The 22048-nt window shown below is 39.6% G+C and overlaps 3 non-coding genes across 3 annotated transcripts; 2 read left to right on the forward strand and 1 right to left on the reverse strand.

Annotated features, from left to right (window-relative positions):
• Nucleotides 1-3711: 3711 nt before the first annotated feature.
• On the forward strand, nt 3712-3793 carry TRNAS-AGA. Its single transcript has one exon. It is a non-coding gene; the product is annotated as a tRNA-Ser (tRNA).
• Nucleotides 3794-13129: 9336 nt separating this feature from the next.
• Nucleotides 13130-13211, reverse strand: TRNAS-AGA. The gene has a single exon. It is a non-coding gene; the product is annotated as a tRNA-Ser (tRNA).
• Nucleotides 13212-17019: 3808 nt separating this feature from the next.
• TRNAS-UGA lies at nt 17020-17101 on the forward strand. The gene has a single exon. It is a non-coding gene; the product is annotated as a tRNA-Ser (tRNA).
• Nucleotides 17102-22048: the final 4947 nt, after the last annotated feature.

Consider the following 22048-nt stretch of genomic DNA (forward strand, 5'->3'; position numbering starts at 1 on the left):
TGTCAGCTGACAGCATTTCTTGCAACTGAAAACAAGTTCTTCCTTGAAGGAAGATCTGAGCAGTGCACCTCCATGGCCACAGAAATTTTACAATACACATTTAATGAAATTTCAGTATAGATAAAGATTAAACAAATCAATTTACCTAAAAGACAAATATAGAACACTATACTCAACTAAAAATATATATATTATTTATTTATTAAAAGATATTGTATTGTGTATATTTGATGTTTACAACATGATGCTATGAAATATATGTAGATAGTAAAATGATTGTTCCAATGAGGCAAATTAACATCTATCATCTCAAACAGTTACATCTTTTTTGGACAAGAGCACCTAAACTCTACTAATTTAACAAAAATCCCTAATTTAATACAATTCAATTCACTAGAGTCCTCATGTTGTACCCTACATTTCTGTATTTCTTTTCTCCTCATTCACCCCTGGCAACCACTTTTTAATTCTGTCTGTATGTTTGACCTTCATATATGTATATGTGGTGCGTGTGTGTGTGTGTGTGTGTGTGTGTGTGTGTGTATATATATCTCCACCTGTAAGTAAGATCTCACAATATTTTTCTTTCTATGTCTGGTTTATTTCACTGAGCATAATATCCTCCAGGGTCACCCATGTTGTGGCAAATGGCAGGATCTCCTTTTTTAAGGCTGAGTAATATTATACACACACACACACACACACACACAGATTCTTTATCCATTAATCTATTGACAGACATAGATTGTTTCTATATCTTGGCTGTTGTGAATAGTGCTTCAGTGAATGTGGGAGTGCAGATGTCTTTATGAAGTAGTAATTGTATCTCCTTTGGGTTTATATCCAGGAGAGGAATTGCAGGGCCATATGGTAGTTCTATGTTTAATTTCTTTAGAAACATCCATGGTGTTTTCCATAATGACTGCACAAATCTACATTCTCACCAACAGTGTTCTAGGGTTTCCTTTTCTCCACATCCTTGCCAACATTCGTTGTCTCTTGTCTTTTTGATAATAGCCATCCTAACAGGTGTGAAGTAATATCTCATAGTGGTTTTAAATTGCATTTTTCTGATGATTAATGTTGTTGAGGACCTTTGCATATGCATATTGGCCCTTTTATGTCTTCTTTGAAGAAATTGTTCAGATCCTTTGCCCATTTTTCATGAGACTGTAGTGCTGCCAGCTGTGCTCAGAAGGTAAGTCTCCTTGACCATTTTTTAATCAGGTTATCTGTTTTTCTGCTATGGAGTTATAACAGTTCTTTATAAATTTTGAATATCAACTCCTTTTTCCCAGTCCATAAGTTGCCTTTTTTTGTTGTTGATTGTTTTCTTTGCTGTGCAGAAGTTTTGTAGTTTGGTGTGGTCCCATTTATTTATTTTTGCTTTTGTATCCTGGACATTTGGCATGATATCCAAAAAATTATTGCCAAGGCCAATGACAAAGAGCTTTCCCACTGTTTTCTTATGGAAGTTTTGTGTTCAGGTCTTATGTTTAGGTGTTTTGTCCATTTTGAGTTGATTTTTGTGTATAGTAATAAGAGTCTAATTTCATTCGTTTGCATGTGGAAATCCAGTTTTCCAAGCATCATTTATTGGAGATTATTCTTTCCCCCATTGTGTCCTCTTGATGCCCTTGTCAAAAATTAGTTGGCAGTATATGTTTGAGTTTATTTCTGGGATGTCTCTTCTGTTGCATTGGTCTGTTTCTGTTTCTATGCAGGAATGTTTGTGCTGCTATCAGAACAATATGTCTTGATTATTATTTAACTTTATAATATAATTTTAAAGCAGGGAATGTGTTGCCTCCAACTTTGTTTTTCTTTCACAGTATTGCTATGGCTATTTGGGGGGGTGTGTGTGTGTGTGATTCCATATGAATTTTAGGATTGTTTTTTCTACTTCTGTGAAGAATGTCCCTTTGGAGTTTTGATAAGGACTGTACTGAATTTGTATATTGCTTTGGATGGCATGGACATTTTAACAGTATTAATTATTTCAATTCATGAACATTGGATATCTTTCCATTGATTTATGTTGTCTTTAATTTCTTTCAACATTTTATAGTTTTCAGTGTAAAAATCTTTCACCTCCTTGGTCAGATTTATTCCTAAGTATTTTATTTTTGATGCTATCATAAATGAGATTGTTTTCTTGATTTGTTTTGCAGTTAGGTCATTATTTTTGTATAGAAATGCTACTATTTTAATATGTTGATTTACATATTATTTTTAAATACCGTTGGTGGGCCCTAATGCAAGTCTTTTAAAATGTACAAGGATTGAAATGACACAGAATATATTCTGCGAGTCCAGCATAATAAAAATAAAATTAATTTCAGAAATAAAATGGAAAACCCCCAAATGTTACTAAATGAAAAAACACTCATCCAAAGCCATAGCTTAAAGAAATCACATTTAGTTAAAATGAATGATAATCAAAATAAGATATATAAAAATTTGTATAATGCAGCTGAACTGTGCCCATAGTCTAATTTATAGTTCTACTTGCATATATTAGAATAAAGACGTTTTAATATGTGATGTTAAAGCTTTTTTCTCAGTAATTTAGAGGAAAACAGCAAATTAAAATATTAGAAGCAAGATTATAAAAAGAACACACACAGAAAAAAAAAAACAAACAGAGAACATCAACAAATCAAAAAATAGGCATTTAGGGAGGATTGACAAAATTATTGTTCTAAATCAAGGATTGTTCAATAAAAGGAAGAGAAAACAGAGAATACTAATACCGGGAATAAATATAGGATAACATTACATTTTAGTATATGGACATCAAGAATATACTAAGAATACAGTATGAACAATGTTTTGTAAATAGATTTGACAATTTAGGACAGATTCCCTTGAAGAGATGATTTACCAAAACTGACAGACAGAATAAGAAATTAAGACGTTGAGTTTACTCCTCAGCTCTCTTCCTTCTAACTGGAAACCACACTGAGTAAATTCTACTATTTGTTTCCCAGAATCGTTTGTGAAGCTCAGGTAAGCATTCAAGGGGCATTTAAATAAGTGGGAACTTAAAAAAGAAAAAAAATGGTAGTAAAAATGTACCTTTGATTTGAGATGCAGGGGGAGTTGTTTACTGGAGGTCAAAGGGGGAGTTGTCAAGGGGAAAAGATGAAGTTTCTTAGAGGCAATACCAGGCTCTCAAACTGGCAATAAGTGGATTTCTAGTGTATCCTTTTAATGCACTGGGCTACGACTGAAATACTAGTGTATTTCCTCTCAGTAAATAGAAGTGCATCTCATTCCTTTTATCAATTGCAGAAGCTTCCATTACGTGAATCTTCCAAAATTTATTTTATAAGTCAAACATCAATGGCCATTTGAGGTGGTTCAAATCATCACTGTAACCCAAAATTCTGCAGCAGATGTTAGAGCGTGTCGCAATTGTTGCGGGTATCTCCTGGAACACCATCAGAAGCGGACGGAGCAGGAAGCTTGGTCTCGGGAATGCCTTCTGCGTAGTCTCCTTCCATCAAAACATCAGAATAAGAGGTCCTCCCAGGTCCGAGGATTAAGTGTTACTTGTCAATTTGCCACAACAGCATGATAGTCATCTAACTGATGTCAAAAAATAAGAAACATTGAGAGCGAATTCACTTTTTAGCAGAAAATTTTACCTTTCCAAGGGAGCTAAAGTTCAGTAAGGTGACTTATGCTAATGAGCAAAGGATCATTCACGTAGTCGTGGCCGAGTGGTTAAGGCGATGGACTAGAAATCCATTGGGGTTTCCCCGCGCAGGTTCGAATCCTGCCGACTACGATCCGTTTCTTGTTGGAAAAGGAGTCTACTGACACCTTGCCAGGTTGAAAGTCTGTCATTGGCTCTCAAGAAGAAGCTTGCTTGTTCCAACCTAGGCTTTTCCTCTTTATAGGGACCCACTAAAAATACTCCATGTCTCTGAAACAATGAGGAAAAGTCATACAAAAAAATACTTCTATCACAGCCTTATTGATGTTTTCCTTTGCCCTAAGAAGAGCTCAGGGTGATGTTTTTCTGTTTCCTGCAACAGATGCCCCATTTTGAAGATAGCTTTCCTTAGAGAAAAAAATTGCTAGGAGTGTTTGTGTCTTACAGAATTGTCCCCTTATTAGGGATCTTCTCCAGTCAAGCAAACGCCCTGGTTTAGCGTAGAAAAGGAAATTCCAGGAAATCCATGATCAAATACAGGTGAAAGCAACCCACAGGCATGGTCACCAAGATGAGAATCTATATTGGGCATTTATAAGCAAACCACTACATAATAAAAGATAATTGAGTAAAGCAATTTTTTTCCTAACCCAATTTTTAAAAAATCAACGATGTCAAGTGGAGTGGCCTGTCCTGGGGTCCAGGACAGTGGTGAAGCAAGAGCGACTAAAACCGAAATGAAGTTGTGATTATATCCTGAGCACAGAAAGAGCCCCAGCTCGGATGCAGAATCTCACTGTGATGAACAACTATGCGTTAATGTATTGACCAAAAGAATGTTGACCACAGTTGAGTACCTTCCTAGGAATTCCTAGGGGAATCCATGCATCACTGCCTTGGCAGCTTAAGTGGAGCAGCTTGTCCTCACCTCTCTTCTTCTAATCTTCAAAGAGTTGTCGTGATTTATTTTACCTCATCCAAGAATGATTCTAATATGTTTTCATAAACAGAGTGCCGGCCCTGTTGATAAAATGCCAGATCCTTTCTTCTTTTATGTGTCTCTTTAGAGCATTGCATTTCAAAATTAGTGAGGCAGTGACAGTAAACTGCCGCAAATGCTCTGCTGAGCAGTGCAGGCAGGAAGAACAAGACTTGTCTTAGTGTACGGAGATTCAGATTTCCAGAGGTGGAGACTAATCGGTTCTCCTACCCTCTCCCACAACCAGCATGCAGGTTGCTTTGATTTGGAAAAACAATCTAATAGAATTCTAGAATGTGAAAGCTAATGAAATGCTACAGCCCTTTTGTGGAAACAATTCCTAATAGTAGAGTTAAGTATTCCATCTGACATGTATGTACAGAAATTAAAAATGTAAATTTGTTCAAAAAGATATCTTAGATGGAAGGGCACAGTGGCTCACGCCTGTAATCTCAGCACTTTCGGAGGCCAAGGCAGGCGGATCACCTGCAGTCAGGAGTTCGAAACCAGCTTGACCAACATGGTGAAACCTCGTCTCTGCTAAAAACACAAAAATTAGCCGGGCGCGATGGCGTGGGCCTGTAATCTCAGCAAGACAGGAGGGTGAGGCAGGAGAATTGCTTGAACCCCAGAGATGGAGGTTACAGTGAGCCGAGATAGCGCCACTGCACTCCAGCCTGGGCAACAAAGCGAGACTCCCGTCTTAACAATGACAACAACAACAAAAACATATCTTAGAGAGAAGTGTTGGTAGCATAAATAGGAGCTTCTCTCCTTCTGGATGCTTTTTTTCTGGACAAGCCCATGCAGACTCAGGTTCAGGTTCTGGGGCTGCAGCAGGGTCTTGAGCAAGGATTGATCTCACAGAATTTTGCCTTGTAGAAGAACAGCATGTGATCTAGTTTCTGAATAATGCCATTGAGTTCTAGAAGGGTTTTTGTTTTGTTTTGTTTTGTTTTTTTCTCTTCCCACCACTAAGGAAGAGGAAAGGTGTCTTATAGACAAGAAAGTAACATGGAAAACGAGACACACTAATGGACAGTGTCATGATCAGCACAGAAAAATAAGAAAACACAGTATGGTGCCTATAGTATATAATACTGTAGTGTATATCTCTTTAAAAAAAAATTTCTTAATTGAAATAGAGATGAGGTCTCCCTGTGTTGCCCAGGCTGGTCTCAAACTTCTGGTCTCAAGGGATCCTTTCACCTTGGCCTCCCCAAGTGCTGTGATTACGGGCATGAGGCACCTTGTCCAGCCACATAGTGTATATTACAAAATAAACAGAAGAGAATGTTCTCACCACAAAGAAATGATAAATGTTTGAGGAGATGGATATGCTAAATACCACGATTTGATCATTATACAATGTATAAATGTAACAAATCATCATGCTGTACTCTGTAAATATGTATAATTATTATGTGTCAATTAAAAACAAGATTAAAAAATAAAAAATACAATGGAAAAACTGTTCCCTTCTGTGAATACTTGGCTACTAAAAAATTGCCAATAAATCATGAACATGTCAAATTAATACGTAAATAAATGAAACAGGTACATGTCTACCTAAAGCAAATAACTTTCAAGTCCTTGCCTGACCCATGCTGCTAAGGGTATTGTCAAACTGATTTTTATTTTTTTCTTTCCTATTTTACTATATTTTGAGAACAAACAGTACCACTTTAGGGATCTAGTTCTTTAAGCTGCCTTTTCACTGCTCCATCTTCAGAGCTCACAGAATAATGGAAGACACTCTGCGGTTTTATTTGTCTTCCACCTCAGCTGTGGACTCCCTCACTGCTTGCTTAATTTTCACTAGAGGGGCTCATGAATCAGATCATGGCTTCACATGTCATTTCCTCAACTGCCAGGTTGTTCCTGCCTTTTCTTTTCTTTTTCTTTTTTTTATTTTTTATTTTTTGAGACAGAGTGTTGCTCTGTTGCCAGGCTGGAGTGCAGTGGCGCAATCTCGGCTCACTGCAACCTCTGCCTCCCAGGTTCAAGTGATTCTCCTTGTCTCAGCCTCCTGAGTACCTGGGACTACAGGTGCGCACCACCACACCCATCTAATTTTTGTATTTTTAGTAGAGATGAGGATTCACCATGTTGGCCAGGATGGTCTTGATTTCTTGACCTTGTGATCCTCCTGCCTCGGCCTCTCAAAGTGCTGGGATTACCGTGTTCCTGCTTTTGAGTGTGATGATGTCAAGATAGAAGGACATCACCCTTAAAGGGAAAGCATTAGAGAAAGAGTCATGGAAAACACAAGAGTTTAAAATACTATTCTCATATTTCAGGCTTCATGGAGAGTTTTTTTCTAAAAGAGTTTGAAACTTACTTGGGAATACTGTTCTGTGATCTGAACTGCTGGGCAGCTTCTACAGGGTCCTTCCAAGCTCTGCTGCAAAAAATGCTTTCCTTGCTACCAAGAAGAATAGGAGATACACCAAGAACTGATCATTATTGTACCATCAATGACAAAGAAAAGGCAGGAGAGAGTAGCAATCCCAGATTATTAGCCTAAAGGGCTGTGGGGGGAAGCAAATGGCCTTTACTAGAGTAAAGAATCACAGGTCTCAGAATTTGACCCTACCCAGCTGGACTCCAGTGCATGCCATAGCCATGATGCAAAGACAGTTTTATTGCATTGTAAATTTTCAACTGTTAAAGAAGGCATTTCCAAGTGTTCAACTGTCTGTGACTGCTTGGAAAAAACCTATGCTGCATAAAGAACTTCATACTATGTGATTCGATGGATAGTGGTCACTGGTTTAACAGAAGAAAATGTCACTGTCTTCCCTCCCCTACCCCACTTCTTGACCTTCACCCTCACACCCCAGGGAAAGCCCATACATTCCTTCAGAGCACCTTGGCCCACTTGCCTACTTGGAGGCAGACAGTAGAAAGAGGATGTTCTGGTAAGTGGGATTTTTTTTTTTAAGCTGATATTAAAGAAAGGAGTTTAATCATTCTTACCCACAGTCTGAAAGATAAAAACATATAAAGATCAATTTTAACATTAGTTTTAGGTTACAGTGAATTTTAAATTTAATTCTATCTGACGTACTTACAATGATCACCTTCTATACAGGATAGGCTCTGGACTGTCTGCAATCGATATATAAATAGGTTTGATCTAGCAAATCAAGAAAACATTATTCTACATAAATATGGACCAAGAATGTAGAGAAGGAAAAGAATTTCTCCAATAGAAATTTAAAAACCAGAGCTTGCAACATGAGGAGTACAATTTTATCTCCTTCAGTAATTGAACTGCCTTCTCAGACCCAGTAATAGCCAGTGGCCCTGTGGGCAGCCACTTGACTGGCTTAGAGCTGTTCTAACAGAGAATATAACTTAGAAGGAGGATGGAGAATGAGATGAGTAAGAATTTGAACTGAAACAATCAGCAGATTGAAGTAAGGCAATATACTAAACTAGGTTCTTACTGTGAGCTAAACATTCAGTTAGGAGCTCTGAGAAGGTCATTCTTTCTATAAATAGTAGAAAATAGGCTGAACTCCGTGGCTCATGCATATAATCCCAGCAGTTTGGGAGGCTGAGGTGGGTGGATCACCTGAGGTCAGGAGTTCGAGAGCAGCCTGGCCGACATGGTGAAACTCCATCTCTACTAAAAATACAAAACATTAGCCAGACGTGGTGGTGGGCACCTGTAATCCCAGCTACTCGGGAAGCTGAGGCAGGAGAATCGCTTGAACCCAGGAGACGGAGGTTGCAGTGAGCCCAGATCGTGCCGTTGCACTCCAGTCTGGTGACAAGGCGAAACTCTGTATCAAAAAAAAAAAAAAAAAAAAGTAGAAAATATTAAATTTTTATGGTGGGCCAGGTGTTGTGCTCAGTGCTATAGACACAAAGGTAAACAAAACACAAGCACAGTTGCTGACCTCATGGTGATTGATGTCTATTAGGAGGAATATTCTACAAATATAAACAAGCCCATACAGGGAGAGTTTAAGAAAACTACTTGTGGCCAGCAGCATAATGGCACAAAGAGGGTGGAATACTCAAATAAAAATGAATACTGCAATTTCCAGGTGGATAAGCACTGGAAAGTTTGATTGGGGAAAAGTGTGAGTCTACCATTTCTCGGGTACAAGATTTATGCTTGTGGGCCTTGATCATTAAAGGAGAATGATTAATTCTGGAGGGCAACAACATGAAAGAAAAGGGAAAGATTAAGTTTGGCAATGAGATTAGCAGCATGGCTCAGATAAAGCCTGGAAAGTCATGTGCTTTAGGTATGCATGTGCCTGCATTGGTCTGTGAATATCAAAAATATACTTGGACCATGGCACTGAGCACAGCAATTTCCAATAATGCTTTTCACCTTGGTAGAGTAGTGGATATAACTTTTTCACTGGGGAAACAGATGTTTGGACTGTCTCAGAGAATTCTGTAACAATTAGAGACACCTCTCTCTCATATATGTATTTTAGGCATTTCCCCAAACAACAGCAAGCAGTTGGCAATTCTCTTTTCCACTTCATGGTCATGAAGTTATTAAGAAAGAGATTTTTAAATTCTTAAAAATTCCAAGTCACAGCCAGATAAGGTACTATATTTCTCTATGGTTCCAGCTTCTTGGGAGGCTGAGGCAAGAAGATCACTTGAGCTCAGGAGTTGGAGGCCAGCCTGGGCAAAATAGAGAGACTCCTGTCTTTTTAAAAAGAAAAATAAAAAGTCCAAGCCAAATAGAAAAAAAGGTGTGAACTCTCTCACTTTACATGCCCCCGATACAAAACAATTGGAGAAATCGTTTTCAAGGAGTTCACAGAAACTGTGGATGACCATGGATGCTGAGCAGGGAGTCACCTGCCTTTTGAATTTCCTTCCACGTCAAGCAATCGAATTTAACTAAAAGGTTCAAAATCACCAAACATGATCTTAAGCATGAAGCTGCTTTAAAAATATTACCTTTGAGGCTGGGTGCAGTGGCTCATGCCTGTAATCCCAGCACTTTGGTTAGGCCGAGGCAGGTGGATCACATGAGGTCAGTAGTTCAAGACCAGCCTGACCAACATGGCAAAACTCCGTCTCTACTAAAACTACAAAAATTAAACAGGCATGGTGGCATGGGGCATCTGTAATCCCAGCTACTTGGGAGGCTGAGGCAGGAGAATCACTTGAACCCAGGAGGCTGGAGGCTAGAGGTTGCAGTGAGCAGAGATGGTGCTACTACACTCCAGCCTGGGCAAAAGAGCAAGACGTCATCTCAAAAAAAAAAAAAAAAAAAAAATTGGATTAAAAAAAATCACCTTTGAATTGTGGCCATATGATTCATTAATCTCGGCCTTTTAAATTAGGAGGCCAAAAGTACACACACACCCAAAGCTGAGATCCTAGTCAAACCAGTTCTTTGAGTTTCTCTCTCTTTTCTGAGAGAGCTTAGGGATGTTGGTTCCTCACATTACCCTTTGGGACATTAGAATGACACACACATAGGTCCAGCAGAAGGGAATAAAACCTGGCTGGTTAAGGGATGATTAAAACCTCTACTTAAATTCTTTTTCAACCCTTACTGTGAGACCTCCACTCAGAAGAAGCCCTCAATTTAGGATATTTTTCCTTTCTTGTTGAGAAAAGAAGCAAAAGGGAGACAGAAGCAAAGTAATGCTCTTTTTCTTAACACTTTATGAGTATTCTGAATTCTGTGTAAATTTAAGCCCAGATTTTTTCACTGAATGTTATCTTGTTTATTGTGCCACTGGAAGGTGATACTTGCCATTGCCAATTTATAAATATTTCATAAGCAGCATTTTATTTAGAATTTCTTGTTGCTTTGGAAAACAAAAAGATACAGGGAAAAAATAAGCTTCTAAACTGTACGAGGTAAAATTTAGGAACTCCTAAAGTATATAAGGTAAAAAAAAAAAAAAAAAAAAAAAAAAAGCCGGGCGCGGTGGCTCACACCTGTAATCTCAGCACTTCGGGAGTCCGAGGCGGGCGGATCACAAGGTCAGGAGATCGAGACCATCCTAACAAGGTGGGCTAAGACGGTGACACCCCGTCTGTACTAAAAACACAAAATATTAGCCAGGCGTGCTGGCAGGCGCCTGTAGTCCCAGCTACTCGGGAGGTTGAGGCAGGAGAATGGCCAGAACCCGGGAGGTGGAGCTTGCAGCGAGCGGAGCTCGCTCCACTGCCCTCCAGCCTGGGCGACAGAGCCAGACTCTGTCGAAAGAAAGAAAAGTCGCAATCATACTTAGAAATTTTAACACAATATATATCCCTCAGAAACTAATTAAAAAGCAGAAGAGGGAAGGAAAACAGTAAAGACGTAAAAATTTTAAACACAACTATTCCTGAATTTTACCTAACTTACATATGAAGAACACTACACACTTCAAATTTTTTCTTTTTTTTAACTCTGTTGCCCAGGCTGGAGTGTAGTGGTGGGATCATTGCTCACTGCAGCCTCGACCTCCCCGGGCTCAGTGATCCTCCCACCTCAGCCTCCGGAGTAGCTGGGAACACAGGCGCCTGCCACCATACCCGGCTAAATTTTTTGTAAAGACTGGTTTTCACTATGTTGCCCAGGCTGCTCTGGAACTCCTGGGCTCAAGTGACCCGCCCGCCCCAGCCTCCCAAAGTGTTGGAATTATAGGGATGAGCCACTGCGCCTAGTGGCATCTCAACTTCTGAAGACAAATTTCTTTTTGAAGTATACATGGAACTAAACAAACAAACAAAAACAAAAACAACAACAACAAAAAAACCTTTTGCCTTGCCGGTTTTAAAGTAAGTTTCCAAAATTCGAACAGTCTAAGAGATAAAACTAGGGTTTAGCCACAGTACAGTTTGCTAGACATTAATTAGAAATCGAAAATTGTGTTATGTTTAGAAGTTAAAAAGTGTGCGTATGGCCGGGTGCGGTGGCCCACGCCTGTAATTCCAGCTCTTTGGGAGGCCGAGGCAGGAGGATCACCTGAGGTTGGGAGTTCAAGACCAGCCTGACCAACATGGAGAAACCCCGTTTCTACTAAAAATACAAAATTCGCAGGATGTGGTGGCGCAAGCCTGTAATCCCAGCTACTTGGTAGGCTGAGGCAGGAGAATCGCTTGAACTCGGGGCAAAGGTTGCGGGGAGCCGAGATCGCACCATTGCGCTCCAGTCTGGGCAAGAAGAGCGAAACTCCGTCTCAAAAAAAGAAAAAAGAAAAAAGAAAAAGAAAAAGAAAAGAAGAGAAAGAAAAAAAAAATGTGCATATGGTTCCAAGAAGATATCTAAATGGTAATTAAAACTTATATTCAGAAGAATGACATTGAAAATAATACTTATGAAATATGTTTCATGCAGTCCAAAATGCACTTGGATGCTTAAACTCTTAAATACATAATTAAGAATAAAATAAAAGCTGAACATCAATAATCTGAGATCCATTGGAAGAAATTAGAAATTAGCAAATTTTACCCAAAGAAATCTTAGGGAAGGAAATGAAGAAGAAAATAGCCGATTTAATGCAACGAAATAGAAACATAAGATGGAAATAAGCAAAAAAAAAAAAAAAAAAAAAAAAAAAAGCCAAAATTTTGTTTAAAAAAAAACTAATAAAATTGCAAGATCCTTGGATAAACTGATTGAGTTTATCCAATAAGGCACAAATAACTGATCTCAGATATAGAAAAAGGAGAATGGCAGGTCTAACAAATAAAAAAGAAGATGCAGCAAGGCAAGAAGTGAGGATGAGCTCCACCAAGCTTCCAAGGGAGTGATAGAATTCCCCTAGGAATTCCTTAAAAATTACTCAGCTGTGGCTAGCATTCCTTTGACCAATGCATTATTTAACCCATAGTTGTTAATCACACAATGTGATTCTGCACCTGAGGTGATTATCTTTCCGTGCTCTGAATATAGTCACACATCACTTTCTTTTCAGTCCCTCTTGCCTCATTATCGTCCTGGACACCTGGACAAGCCAGTCTGGCTTGAAGTCGTCAATTCGTTTTTACATGATTTCAAGGAAAATTGCTTTACTTAATATATTTAATTGCTTAGTTGTTTGCTTAATAATGCCCAAGTTATTCCCATCTTGGCGACCATATCTGAGTCTTTGCTTTCACTTGTATTTGATCCTGGATTTCCTGGAATTTCCTTTTCGGTATGAATGAGAATATTTACTTGACTGAAGTAGATCCCTAACAAGGGAACAATTCTGTGAGACACAAACACTCCTAGCAACATTTTTAAAGGAAAGCTGCCTTCAAAACAGGGCATCGATTGCAGGAAACACGATAGCATCACCTTGGCTCTTCTTGGGGGTAAAACACCAGTAAGACTCTGGTCGAATTAACTTTTTTTTTTTTTCAAATAAGTACACATTTTCCTCATTGTTTCAGGAAGGTGGCAGAATATTTTTAGTGGGCATATAAAGAGAAAAAGTCTGATCAGGCTTCTTCCTGGAAGATAAAGTCAGGATATCCCATCTGATAAGGTGTTACATCCCCTTTGCAAAGGGAAACGTTATCGTAGTCGGCAGGATTCGAACCTGCGCGGGGAAACCCCAATGGATTTCTAGTCCATCGCCTTAACCACTCGGCCACGACTACATAAAGAACGCTTTGCTTATTAGCATAAATCACTGTACTGAACTATAGCTCTCTTGGAAAGGTCAAATTCTCTGCCAGAAATTGTATTTGCTGTCAATGTTTCTTATTCTTTGGCATTAGTTAGATTATCATGCTGTTGTTTCAAACTGACAAGTAACACTTTATCCTTGGACCTGGGAGGACTCCTTCTTCTGACGTTCTGATGGAAGGAGACGAAGCAGGATGCATTTCCAGAGATCAAGCTTCCTGCTCCTTCAGGAGATGGGCATGCAGGAGACACACGCAACAACAGGGACACACTCTAACATTCGCTGCAAATCTTTGACTTATAGTGACGATTTGAACAACCTCAAATGGCCATCGATGTTTGATGTTTAAAATAAATTTTGGAAAATCCATAGAATGGAAGCTTCTGCAAGTGACAAAAGGAATGAGATGCGCTTCTATAATGCTGATATGATATGTACTCCAGGATATTCTTTTGGCAAAATCACGTTAGTCACTAACATGTATATAAGACCTCACATTTTGCAAAATACTCTCATTTTATATCTGGCCTCATTTAGTCTTTACATCACAAATAAGGAAATGAGGGGCTAAAGTAAGTATGCAAACCTACACAGCACCTGAGAATTAGATTTAGATCAGTAACCTAGGCATCTTAGATGATGTTCACTGCTCTTTGCTCATGGACTCTTATTTGTGCCTTCAGCATTATTTCTAAGTGCTCTACAGAAGCAATATCAACAAGATTTTAAACATGTTTCTCAGGTATCCATTTGTGAAACTAAACCGGTAAGCAGTGTATGCCAACAGTAAGCCTTAAAAGGGCGAGGCAATTGCCATCATCCAATATTTGTCAGTAAGCCAAACTGTAATTTCTCTATGTACCAGGATGTTACCTTTTAAGGAAGAGTACTCCACAAATACGAAATATGCAACGGGGGAAAAATTAGCTGATCCTGGTGTTAACCATTTTGTACTATCTGAAGCAAGAATCAACCTTATTAATTTAGCTAGATTTATCCTGACATTTATGTGTTTCCGTCTTTTTGCGTTTTTCCGTGCTGGACTCTCCCTAAGATTTTTGGAAACCTGTGTTCTGAATTCTTCCCTTTCCCTGGGCTCGAGTGGCTGGAGGCTTTGGCTCTTAGAAATGGTCTCGCGTCCTTCACCAGAACTTACGGGAATCATATTTGGCTGAAGAGTAGGAGACCTCTCCAGAGTCATCTTTTCCAGTTAGGATAGAAACGAAGCCCCTCCTCACCTCGCAAGCCCGCGCCAGTCTGGTTTTAGCCGTTCCTTTGGAAGAGCAAGTCAGTTGAACGACATCGAAGAGACTCCTGATTTAGATTTTAACTGTACGTAAACGCAGATGACTCCCCACTCTCATGCCTTCCCTTATTTCCCGTTGCTTCTCCCACTGGCATTAACAGGCTTGAGGTTGCTCGGACTCTAAATTCAATACTCCCTTTCTGCGGGTTCTTGAGAATTAGATGTGAACGTGGTGTCCGCGGATATCAGCGACAGTGGGCAAGCTCCAGCGCCCAGGAACTTTGAGTCGCTTGTCTAGGAGTCCTGTATTAAATTGAAACACTAAGTACAATATTCTGGTTCTTGATGTGCTCTGAACGAGCTCTTTCACTCGTGAGGAGAGACCTGGACAAGACTGTGAAGACTAACTGCTTCCCAGAGCTCCACGCATCCATTATGAGTTCACCGCAGGATTTTACCTGCAAAAATTTTGCCTAGATTAAGTCATGCTTACTGCCTCTTAGTTCTGTCAGTGAACATTACGTCACAAACATTTTCCCAGAACTATTACAGTCTTCCAGCATGTCGTTTCTAGTGGCTTGGTAATGATCTATTACGCAGATGGAGCAACAATAATAATAAAGAACTCCCATTTTAATATCTATTTTTCACTATCACAAATAGAAATAAAAATAAAGGTTCCTGTGTAGTATATGTTTTCCTTTGGTTAAGCTTATTTCCTAGCTGGGTACAGTGGTTCACGCCTGTAATTCCAGAACTTTGGGAGGCGGAGATGGAAGTATGGCTTGAGACCAGGGGTTTGAACCAGGAGTTTAAGACCAGGCTGATCAACATAGCGAGGCGCCCCATTTCTATTTATAAAATATAAAACAAACAAACAAACAAATAAAAAGGTTATTTCTCTAGGAGAGTGCTTCTGAAAACTTCAGTGGGCACCAGAACCACCAGGATGGCTTGGGGTTTTTTTATTTTTATTTTTGAGACAGTCTTGCTCTGTCTCCCAAGCTAGAGTGCAGTGGTGCGATCTTGGCTCACTGCAACCTCCGCCTCCTAGGTTCAAGAGATTCTCCTACCTCAGCCTCCCTCGTAGCTGGGACTACAGGAGCGTGCCATCAAGCCCGGCTAATTTTTTGTATTTTTGGTAGAGACGAGGTTTCATCGTGTTAGCCAGGGTGGTCTCGATCTGCTGACCTCATGATCCACCTGCCTCAGCCTCCCAAAGTGCTGGGATTACAGGCATGAGCCTCCGCGCCCGGCAGGATGGCTTGTTAAAACAGATTGCTAGATACCCTCCTCCTCCCCCGCGCCCCGCCCCCCTCACCCCCCCCACCCCCCCCCCCCGCCCACACACACACGCACCACACCACCCTAGTTTCTGATTCTGAGATCTGAGTTCAAGCCCAAGAATATGCATTTCTCCTAAGTTCCCAGGTGGTGCACAGGCTGCTGGGCGAGGACAACACTTTGCGAAGACTGCACAGGGACAAAGAATTTGAAAATAAATTTGCTGTGTCAAAGGTTACAAACCGTTTTTAGCAAGTGCCGCAGAAATAAGACCAAATAATATTTGCAAGACTACAACGAAGGGAACACATTTCTTACTATTTTAGAGGGAAAAACAAATGTGGGCGCGCTTTCACTGTCAGAGACATTGCCGGCCTCGGTCATAGAGATCACTTTCCCTGGAATTCGTAGACTTTCCCCCTGACTTTTGTCTAAAAAGAAATCTGATTTAAGTTTACCCTTATTATCCCACTCTGACAATACTGTAGTATCTGAAGCAAGAATCAACCTTATTAATTTAGCTAGATTTATCCTGACATTTACGTGTTTTCATCTTTTTGCGTTTTTCTGTGCTGGACTCTCCTTAAGATTTTTGGAAACCTGTGTTCTGAGTTCTTCCTTTTCCCTGGGCTCGGGTGGCTGAAGGCTTTGGCTCTTGGGAATGGTCTCGCATCCTTCACCAGACTGACGGGAATTACATTTACCTGAAGAGTCAGAGACCTCTCTAGAGTCATCTTTTCCAGTTAGGACAGAAACGAGCCCCCTCCTCAGCTCGCACGTCCGCGCCAGTCCGGTTTTAGCCGTTCTTTCGGAAGAGTAAGTCAGTTGAATGTTATCGAAGAGGCTCCTGATTTCGATTTTAACTGTACATAAACGCAGATGACCCCCCACTCTCGTGCCTTCCCTCATTTCTCGTTGCTTCTCCCAATGACATTGAGAGGCTTGAGGTTGCTTGGACTCTCAATTCAATACTCCTTTTTGCTGGTTCGTGAGAATTAGGTGTGAACGTGGTGTCCGCGGATTTCAGCGGCTAGTGGGCAAGTTCCAGCGCCCAGGCACTTTGAGTCTTTTGTCTAGGACTCCTGTATTGAATTGCAATCCTAGGCACTAAGTTCTGGTTATTGATGTGCTCTAAATGAGCCCTTTCATTCGTGAGCAGAGGCCTTGACAAGACTGAAGACCAACTGCTTCGGAGCGCTCCACGCATCCATTATAAGTTCATCATAGCCATCAACTAAGACGTATGCGGGTAGTCGTGGCCGAGTGGTTAAGGCGATGGACTTGAAATCCATTGGGGTTTCCCCGCGCAGGTTCGAATCCTGCCGACTACGGTTTTACCAGGTACAGTTACCACCTTTCCTTAGGTTTCCTCAGCTAAATTAATCAGTCCTTAGGTTTCCTCAGCTAAATTAATCAAAACTTATCCAAATTCCTGTGCTCCATTTGCTGCTCTCCTAGGCAATCCTCCCACTGCATATTCAAATTATATCCTCTTTACTCAGTGAATGGAGACTACCTTATGTTGCAGTTACTTCAAAACTGGTATAAATCCCTGTGATCACAGCCAGCAAGACTTCAGCTTGTCCTGCACTAAATAGCATCTTTGTATCCTTATAACTACTGTCAACTCAAAAGAAGTCAGGATTCACAAAAAGCTTTACCACTAACAGGTAATTTTCATTAAATACTTAGTACGTTCCAAGACATGAGTTAAGCACCAACAGCATATTTTCATCTGCATTTTACAGATGAAGAAACCACCCAATGTTACACAATGAAATGGTATTTTAACTGAGGACTTCCAGATGGGGTTGTGAATTCAAGTTCTATAAATTCCACTGGGGGCATCCCCCAAATTATCAGGTTGTTAGCAGATTCAAAGTTAGATTTATTAGTACCCAAAAGGGATAAATAGTAAGTCCTATTTTTCAAGTACTTACTACACATCACCATCAAGGTCTTTACATGGTTTGTAATTTGTAAAGCCTCACAACATAGTCATTATACAGACTGGAAGGTCCACAGGCATATATATGTGGCCAAGGTCTCACAGTGAGACGGCAGTAAGTTGTAACTTGAGTATCTCTTGATTTTGACTCCAAGACCACGGCACCCAACAGGCGTCTCAGTCTTCTACCTGTACCGGCAATTAACACCACCACCACCTATCTCTAACATTCAGAGTTAGTTCACTGTTCTGACATCATTCTATTTCTGTTGGTAATGAGGCCACAAAGTGGTATGATTTTAGCCGTTGGGTTTAGCCTGGGGTGGGATATTGCTGCCCATGGGGTGTTTGACGCTTGAGTTATCTTTGATGTAGGGCATACCGCTCATCAGTCCACGGGAGTTTGTCTGTTTTTGAGCAGGGTGTTTCTTAACAGTTTATAAAGAGCTTGCCAACACATTAGACCATTTAAGCTACTGAACACTGGAGCTTGATAGCAAAGAACACTTTTTCAACCAACAGGATTTGAATGCACAGTACAAGGCTGGTTTGAGAGAAAGTTAAAGACTATCTTGGCCCGAGAGATGGAAAGAAATTGTAGTTATGCTACCTATATTAGAAGTAAGTGAGGTAAAAACAACAACGACAAAAAAAAAAAAAAAAAGAAAGAAAGAAAGAAAAGAAAAGAAAAGAAAAGCAACTCTACAAAGCAAAGAAATACAAAGTTGCCCAAATTTTGCATTCGTAGTAATTAAAATCTCAGCTCTCCTGCATAAAGACCCAAGAGCAGATTATTTTTATCAGCACTTCCCACTTCAGAGGACAAAAATGTTTCCGTGGACTTCACAAATTATTGAAAGAAACAATCCGTTCAGGACAGTTGCGATGGCTCACGCCTGTAATCCCAGTACTTTGGGAGATGTAGGCAGAAGGATAGCCTGAGCCCAGGAGGTCTTCGAGACGACCCTGGGCAAAATAGCGAAAACTCTGTCTCCTTCCAAAAAACAAACAAACAAAAATTTAGCCGGCTGTGGTGGTGCGCACCTGAAGTCCCAGCTACCTGGGATCACCTGAGCCTGGGGAGGTCGAGGCTGTAGTGAGCTGTGATCCCGGAAAGTGGATTCTATTCTACCTCCTCACCCAGAGGCAGGTATATTGGGACTTGCCTGGTTTCTTGGCCTTTTGACCAAGATCGAGTGTAATATCGGGAGTTGCAGGAATTCATGGAATATATCAGGCCGAAAATTGATTTTGGTAATTTACATAGAGAACGTTTTCCCTGGGGAAACGAAAGGTAGAGAAAATTTATACATATATCCTTGAGTAGGTTCCACCGAGACTTGACCTCGGATAGTTGGATTCAGAGTCCAGAGTGCTAACCATTACACCATGGAACCCCTCTTGGTACTGTTTACCCAACAATTGCTCATGCTGGGTTACAGGCTTTCTACTGCACGCATTTAATGTATCAAAGCAAAAATCTTTAGTTTATGCCCACTCACAACACCCTTTCAAAGAAAACCCTGGGGGATCTATTTATTTCTTTTTGCCTATTACATTGATCCACGAAGTCTCCCTTCCCCCTAACCCCCAATTAACTCAGAAACTTGGTGGTCCTGAGCTTTGCTTTCTTCATTAAGAAAAATTGAGCGACTTTTATACGTATCGGAACTGGACCGAACTTCTTCTATTGTTTCTGCAGTTTAATGCTTAAAAGCTAGGTTAAGTGGGCTTTTATAGTCCCCCATAAAAACGGGGAAATTAAGTCTTGGAGAATTCATGTCTTGGGAAATTAAGTCTTGGAGAACTCGTGTCTTGTCTGCAACTCTGCTCAATTTCAGACACGGGATATTTTTCTCCACATAGGTGAGTTATCAGGTTTACTGCCTCTAGGAAAACAACTTTTAATATCTTGATTCCAGGAAATTCACAAAATTATTGAAGGTTCCGTGCGATCGACTGAGAATTATTTAAATTTGGCCTTCTCTCTATCATGTAAACTAGTTGTAACAATTAAGAAAAAGAAATTACTCAAGTGAAATTAAGCATAAAGCTGTAAACAAACATCTCTTCAAATTGAGACTACGTGATTCACTAACCTCAATATTGTAAATTGGAGGCAAATCTGCACCCACGCATGAAGCTATAATTCTAGTCAAACCAGTTCCCTGTGTCTCCCGGGTCTCGGAGAGGTGATGATGATACAGTTTTGGGAGACTATAGACACAGCCATTTGTAGGACAGGTGAAGTCAGCTAGGTTAGGAACTAGGCTCATTTTAAAGCAGAGATTGATTGGAACCTTTACTGCAGCTTCTACTCAGCATCATCCAGAGTTTCTCATAAGATAAATTGTATTTGAATTATATTTTCATCATTTACTTTGAGGAAGGAAACATGCAAAAGTATGTCTAAATGAAAGTATTTATTTGAAGTCCCAATGGATATTCTAAAGCCTGTATAAATTGAACTCAGATTTTTTTCTCCTAGGCTTTTCTTATTGCAGTTGTTCGCTTGGAGGTAGTGTCTGGTATTTCCAAATTATAGCTGTTACATAAGTCATGCTCTATCCAGAATTTCTGGCTTCTAGGACATAAAGAGCTAGAGAGGCCAGGCACCGTGGCTTACGCCTGTAATCCCAACACTTTGGGAGGCCAAGGCAGGCGGTTCCGGAGGTCAGGAGTTCGAGACCAGCCTGACCAACATGATGAAACCCCGTCTCTACTAAAAACACAAAAATTAGCTGGGCGTGGTGGCGCACACCTGTAATCCCAGCTACTCAGGAGGCTGAGGCAGAATTGCTTGGACCCGGGAGGCGGAGGTTGCAGTGAGCCGAGATCATTCCACTGCACTCCAACCTGGGTGAGATAGTGCCGCTGCACTCCAGCCTGGGCAACAGAGCGAGACTCCACCTCAAAAAAAAAAAAAAAAAAAAAAAACAAGGAGAAAAAAAAAAAAAAAATCCCAGAGTTCGTGGAAGTAAAAGGAGCAGATAAAACCACAATTATAGTGTAATACTTTAGTGTAATATATCTCTCTGAAAAACTAATAAAAACGTAAATGGAAAAATAATTGCAAAGAAAAGTAATGCAGTTCATATAACATACCTATCTAGAGAACAGTGCACATATCGACTTCAGGATTCAAACTTTTTTCAGACACACATCAAATTTTCTCAAATTTGACATTTTACCAGACCACGAAGCAATGCTCCAGAAACATAACAGGGTTAAATACATGCTATTATTTCACAGCAATAAAATTGTGCCAGAAATCAAAACAGGAAAATTAAAAATCATATTTATTTGCAAAATGATAAAACACTTCTAAATAATTCATGACTTAAAGAAAAAATATCCATCAAAATTAGGACCTATTTTGAAATAAATCATAATAAAAATAGTACATATCAAAATATGTAGTATGTAGCTAGAAATGCATTAAGAAATCCTTAAATACTATAGTATATAAATAAAATAAGATTAGTGATCTAAGCATGTATTACATGAAATTAGTGACCAATCAGTAATTTACTCCCAAGAGAATTATAGAGAAAGAAATAATGAGGCAAAGAGCAGATATTAATGCATTATTAATGCAAAGAGCAGACATTAATACGAAATAGAGATGATCAACAAAATCAATAAAGTGGCCATCTTTTTTTTTTTTTTTTATTGTGATAAAATATACAAAACATAAAAGTTACAACTTCAACCATTTGTAAGTGTACAGTTAAGTGGCCTTAAGCATGTTGCATTATTGTGCAACTATCCCCACCATCTATCTCCAGAACTTTTTATATCTTCCCTATACCTGTTAACCAGTAAGTCCCCATTTCTCCTGCATTTTTAGTAACAATAACATCAGGTTTTTGGAAGGAGATTGATAAATTCAGTAAAAAATAATATGAAAGTGAAAAGGACCAAAGTAGCCTAACTCATCTTGAAAAAGGAAAGCAAAGTCAGAAGACTTACTTTACCAAACAGAAAGATAGAAAGGTAACGTAATTTTTAAAAACATGACATTGCCCAAAGATAGACAATCACTACACAGAATACAGTCTTTGAATAAATGATAAATATGTAGAAGAAAAAAAAGTGATCAGATGATTATTTACAAGCAAAAAAATTAAATTTACCTTTTTCGCATTATCCACTAAGCCAATTTCAGATTGACTGTAGATCTGAATATGAAAGTAAGCAAACAAAGCTTGTAGAATACAACATCGGGAAACATCTTTAGACTTTGACCCAAGGAAATATTTTCTAGACTTGATGCTAAAGGTGTTAGTCATAAAGGGCAATCCTTCCCATGTAGATCTTCAAGTCCTTC

Source organism: Papio anubis, chromosome 6 (genome assembly GCF_008728515.1).
Source record: "Papio anubis isolate 15944 chromosome 6, Panubis1.0, whole genome shotgun sequence".
In the NCBI taxonomy this organism is placed as follows: domain Eukaryota; kingdom Metazoa; phylum Chordata; class Mammalia; order Primates; family Cercopithecidae; genus Papio; species Papio anubis.